The sequence below is a fragment of the Haliotis asinina genome, chromosome 1, assembly GCF_037392515.1.
Source record: "Haliotis asinina isolate JCU_RB_2024 chromosome 1, JCU_Hal_asi_v2, whole genome shotgun sequence".
NCBI lineage: Eukaryota > Metazoa > Mollusca > Gastropoda > Lepetellida > Haliotidae > Haliotis > Haliotis asinina.
The window spans coordinates 35,096,752-35,103,363 of NC_090280.1; positions in this window are offsets into that span (position 1 = coordinate 35,096,752).

Consider the following 6,612-nt stretch of genomic DNA (forward strand, 5'->3'; position numbering starts at 1 on the left):
AGTAAGGTTTATGACAATACATATTTATATGTGAATCGTCACACCTTTCTGACCTGTGGCAGAGGTACTATGCTAGCTCGCCGCATGGAAGTCTCAGTAGGAGAGTGTGTAAAAATATTACACTACGTCTTCAACGGGTGAGGCGACCCGTGAAGGTCCCGGGGTAGAACAGGCCTTCAGCAACCCATGCTTGCCACAAAAGAGGCGACTAACGGGATCGTGTGGTCAGGCTCGCTGACTTGGTTGACACATGTCATCGGTTCCCAATTGCGCAGATCGATGCTCATGTTGTTGATCACTGGATTGTCTGGTCCAGACTCGATTATTTACAGCTGGAATATTGCTGAGCGCGGCGTAAAACTAAACTCACTCACTCACTCTCTCAACGGGCGAGGCTTACTCATTCGCTTATTACTTGATCTGACGTTTGTGGTGCCTATTGTTATATGACATCATCACATTAAACATGACGTGATTCAGTTTGTACGTTCTAACAGTCACGTTACTGACAGATAAGCACGCATCTCCATCGCCTCAACCACGGAGCTAGTACCACTTGAATGCAATGGTTTGGATCCTATGTCATCACCTAGAGGGTTCTCTGGTAGATATATACACATATCACAGTTGTTACAATATAGAGGTGTAAATTCAGTAAAACCGCATCCCAACCATTTTTTCTTTCTTTCTTTGATTGTTTGGTGATGTTTTTTAGGCTAAATCCTTTCTTGAAAAGCACTGGATCAATTGTAGTAACATTTGACTGTTTGCGACAAATCATTCACTGCTAAAACACAATACAAGAATAACATGATTTACTTTTACTGGACTAGGAAGGAAGGAAGAGCTTTATTCGGTATTTATGGCCACATGACCAAGAGTACAATTAAATGAGCATAATATAGCACATGGGCAGGTGAACAAGTTTATACGGGTAGACATAGTTTCAGGTAAACTGCAACATTTTTTAGTAGTTTGACGTTCTTTGTTGCAAGCAACTGAGTAAACTTTGATCTGGTTGGGGATATAATATAAAAATCAGGAATGTACATAGAACGTTGTTGTGAGTAAAATGGACATACGAGCAAGAAATGATACTCATCTTGTATTAAATTACAGTTACATTTATCACATTTCATGGAATCAGAGTTTATCATATTATAGCGACGGTGTTGAATTTTAAGTTTATGACTCATGCATCTGAATTTAAATAAAACACGTAAAAGATCTTTTTCGTAACAAAACTCTGATATATATTTTTCAGGTTCAAGTACAGATTTATATGATGAGTAATGATTTAAGAATGACGAAGAAGTGATTTTTGCATACCAATTCTGGAAATCTATATCTTTATATCTCTGTTTAAAAACATTAATAAAGCTTGTTACCTCGCCACAATCTTGCGATAACAACACAAAAGAAAATCCAGAATGAAATAAAAGTAAACGTACATGGGATACCCAATTGTGACCACCACTGTCGTCATATCTCTTTAGTAGTTCATAGCATGCCTTTGGGATGCGATAACTTTCCATATTCAGGAGTCTACACCAGTATTTTATACAACGGGTGAAATACTGCACACAAAGGTGGCTTCTACCCGTTTCACCGAGTACAATATTTGACGATACGTTTTTGCTAACACGAAGGTATCTTTTGAAATAATAGCTGTGCATTTTTTCAATGCTTGCACGATAAGTAAAACCCCATATTTCTGCACCATAAAGTAAGATTGGTGCAATTCTGCTATCGAATATAGTGGATGCCACAGACAGAGATATACTTTGATATGTCTTGAATAGAGAAAAAATAGGAAATGAAGCCTTCCTAGCTTGTAAAGCTAATGTTTCACATGCTTTAGACCAGTACAATTTCGATGTAAAGACAATGCCAAGATATTTATAATGAGGTAAAACATTCATGCTTGTACCGTCATAAAACCATTTTTCGTTATTACGAAGGTAACCACCATTCCTGAAAACAATAATGCTGGATTTATCCAAGTTAACCTCTAGACCCCATTTGAAACAGAATGAATTTAACGTATCCAGTTTTCTTTGTAGACCCATTACTGTGTCATCGATAAGAGTGACGTCGTCTGCAAATAACCGTAAAAGTATATCATTCATTCCATTTTTCACGAATATTCCTCGTAGGGCACATGTATTCATTTCATCAACTAATTCATTAATAAAGAAAATGAATAGAACAGGACTTAGAATGCATCCTTGCCGTAGTCCCGATGATGTCGAAAATACGTCTGAGCGCACACTACCTATTTTCACACAAGCAGATACCTTATCATACATACTTTTTAAAATTCGTATTATTTTCCCATGTATACCTTTGGAGATAAGAGCATATAGAAGCTTGTCTCTGTCTACATAATCAAAAGCCTTTCGAAAGTCTATGAAAGCTGCGTAAAACCGATGTTTCGGTTTTCTTAAATACTTTTGGCATAATGCTTGCAGAACAAACATATTATCAACTGTTGAGTAATCAGGTCTAAATCCAGCTTGACATTCATGTAATATTTCGTTCAGATCTAGCCAGATACGGATTCTGGTTTCGAGGATAGAAGTGAATATTTTTCCCATTACATTTAAAAGAGAGATTCCACGATAGTTATTTGGTTCCTGAGTACTTCCATTGTTATAGAGTGGAATGATCAAGCCAATATTCCAGCTATCAGGGAAAATGCCGCAATCTAGAACAGCATTAAACAATATTTCTAGGTAGGGAAGTAAACATTGGGCATGTTTAAAGAATTCGGGTGGTGTACCATCAATACCTGGGGATTTACCAGATTTTAACGCTTTGATCGCGTGATCTATTTCTGTTCCTGTAATTGGTTCAGATAGAAAGTCAATATTGTTACATTCCGCACAGTAACATTCTCATTGAACTCAACATTTGTTTCCCGACATGCCGGGTTTAACAGACTCTTAAAATATGTCACCCACTTGTCTGTTGTAATTGTGTTACTTTCATTACAAGTGTTCAGTAGAGATTTTATCTTATGCCAGAACTTCTTACAGTCACCACTTACAGCTGCACTCTGAATCTCATCAGCAATACCACTGTTAAAGATTCTACTTTTATTTCTGCATAGGAGGCGAAAGTGTCTCTTTGCTTCAAAGTATCTGTTTAAATTTTCTTTTGATCTGTATTTGCGGAACATATTAAGCCAGTAAAACTTACATTTTTTAGAACCTTCGCATTCTTCATCGAACCATTTTGGTTGCATATTCTTTGCTTTCGGGATATGATCATCACGACATTTAAAGTGACTACCTACACAGTGTAGAAACTCAACCAGTTTCTCGGTGGCACCATTGATATCAGAATGGACTAGTTATCTACATAAAATGATTTGATGGCGTCGAGACGTTATATGCTGTAATTTCATATCAAAGGAATTTCAATTTGTCTTCAGTAACCCATGTTTACAGGAAGACGCGACCAACATGTTCGAGTGGTCAGGCTCACTGATATGATCACACATGTCATCGTATCCAAGTTACATTGATCGATGCTTATGCTGTTGATCACTGGATTGTCTGGTCCAGACTCTACTTTTTTTCATAGACCACTGCCATATAGCTGGAATATTGCTGAATGTGGCGTGAATCTCTCCCACGTGTCTGCTGATATCAAATATATCAACACGAGTTGATAAAGTAACAAATATCCGATGCATTCCGAGGACATTTTTACCTTTATCAACGGATGTTGATATAATTGATATCAGTAGACACAAGTGTGACGTTAAATATTGACTCACTCATTCACCCAAAGGGTCAGATTCTATTTATCATCCAAAATCATTCAATGAAAAATGTACATCTCTGAACACAGCGCTGGCATTAGATTTGCAGTGCAACCATGTCATAGCATTGTGACGTCATCAAGTTCATGACGTCATAGCATTGTCAGGCCATTGTGAAAAAATCTACTGTCAAAGCGATATGTCCTAGGAGATATCGTCTGATCTCACACAAGCGATATCTCCTGTGGAACACAGTTTTGGATGATGAAGACTAATAATTATTATCCAACCCTATCACCCACCCACAAGTGCATTACGAACAATATTTATACAGTATATTATGAATTTGACGAGTCCTATTCAGTAACTTGTATTTTTAAACCGGACAAATAGTGCAGATCGTTCTGAATTAATTAACGCCAATTTGTATTCTGTATCTTTTACTTGGCTTCAGTTGTGTATTATTTTATTGATCCATACTGATCAGTTCTGCGAAGACCCGTTATGGTTAGAAAAGATCTGACGCCTGTTTCAGATGCGTTCGCGTTTATTTTGGAGGGGTGTTGTTAGAAGCGGCGGAAAATCCCATTCACTTGTCGGGTAAGTGTGATGACACGACAGAGTAAGTGTGATGACACGACAGTTAGAGTAAATGAGTATGGCTTTCCATATTGTAGCCATGAGGGGAATCGAAACAAGACATCGGCTGAAATAGAGAAAGTTTAAAGGTCACATGCAACCAAAAAATCAAACATTATTAAAACACAGTTATGTGTTGTTTATGATATATAAAATGCATTGGTGATTGTGAAAAACCAAATAAACAAAATTGTAAGCGTATAATCGCAAATCTAAAGTGCAATATGTTGCACTTGGGTTTATCTCCCTCGAAACGAAGCACCTGCGATACCGAAGAAAGAAGAAGAAAAGTTAGTTTATTTAAGTGTCACGTGTGGCATGATCCAACAAAAATGGCATAGAAGTTACAAATTAAACGTAACACCCGACCAATAGGCCTATGAGACACTAATTAACGTTAAGACCATAAACTATCATTTTAATTTTTAAACCCAGCGAACCCAGCCGAGGCCGGTGGATGTGCACTCATGTGTAACGACGCCTTGTCAATTCAATTCAAATCTTTATTCGCAAAAACTACATTGGTGGTACAAGAGCATATAAAACATATATACAAAAACAAAATCATCTCAGATCCAAAATGGCAGGAAAACAACATGTTAACATCTTCTTCTGACAAAGGATGATAGGTTTACACTATATTTTGATAGGTTCACTATAATTTGCGAAGTTTTAACAGATAATATTTTCGTAAACTTTATTTCATTAGGAAAAATGATTAGATGGGTGGGTAGATATTGCTTCCTCAAAGTATCTAATGCTCTACAAAGGAAAATATAATGGTACTCGTCCGCATTGTTTTCAGAAGTGCGTAGCTGGCACGTTCTCTCGTCCCATGGAATATTATACCAGCGGCCCGTCCCAATAGGTAAATTATGGTTACATGTTCTAAATCTCAACAGTGGCAATGAAATACGTTTTGGGAGGAAGAGATATTCATTAAAATTAGGAAACGGCTTTAGATGTTGATAGTAAATTCCCTTGGGGCTAGAAATAATGTCATGGTGCCAGTTTGGGATAAACCGATCCTTAAGAATACATTCAACTTTTGAGAAAAGCCGCTGGGTTGTGAAAGTTGATGGATTTTCAAAAACATAAGAGAGCTCAGTTGTGTCTAATATATTTTTAACGTACTGTACCCAGGGATTATATTTCATAATTCTAAAAGGGAATCTTCCTTTTTCCTCACAGCATGAAACGAGGGGTTGAATTTCTTAATCCTGTAATGAGTCTTAAGAATTTTAAATGAATTTTTTCTAAAAATTTCAAGGTTTTCGAAAGACCACACTTCAGCACCGTAGGTCAAGATAGGTGTTACCACTGAGCCAAATGCTGACACTAAGCAATCTAAAGGCAAGTCTAACTTTCTAGCTTTTTTAACTAAATTATACTTACAGTTTTGATACTCGAAACGAGTTGTCTGTTTCTATGGAGCGTTATACCGAGGTAGGTATAACTATCAACTATTTCAAGTAACATGCCATCCAAATGGAATTTATTTTTTGTGCTTTTTGATGGTCCTCTCCCAAATATTACTATTTTAGTTTTGCTTATATTCACTTTTAGCTGAATCACAGTAGTTCTTAAATAAGTTCAAAGAGTCTTGTAGTCACTTTGGTGATTCATCAAAATGTTAGAGTGTCATCTGCGTATAAAAGAACTTTACAAATATCACCAAGTTTTCGTCTTCAATATAATTCAGATTTACACCATTACAGTCTGAATGAAGTAAATGAGATTCAATATATTCATGAAAATGGAAAAATAAAGCGGTGACAGATTTTCTCCTTGTCTGACGCCATTGTTACATGAGAAGTAGTTTGATACCTCATAATTACATTTTGCAAGTGATCTGATATTATTATACATTGATTTAACAAGATTCGGGAATTTGCCCTCTGTACCAATCGTCTGCATTTTTTTCCACAATCCTACTCGCCAAACAGTATCAAAAGTTTTGTAAAGTCTATAAAGGCACAATAGAGTTTTTGTTTCCTATCTTTCAAGGTTTGCATTAAGTTATAAATAATAAATACATTGTCAACGGCGTGGAATGATTTTCTGAACCCAGCTTGGGCAGGTGTTAAAATATTATTTGTATCCAAGAAATTTGAAAGGCGATTGTTAAATATTTTTTAGCAATTTTCCAAAACAGCTAAGTAGCGTAATTTGTCTATATGAGTTAGGATCAGATTTATCGCTTT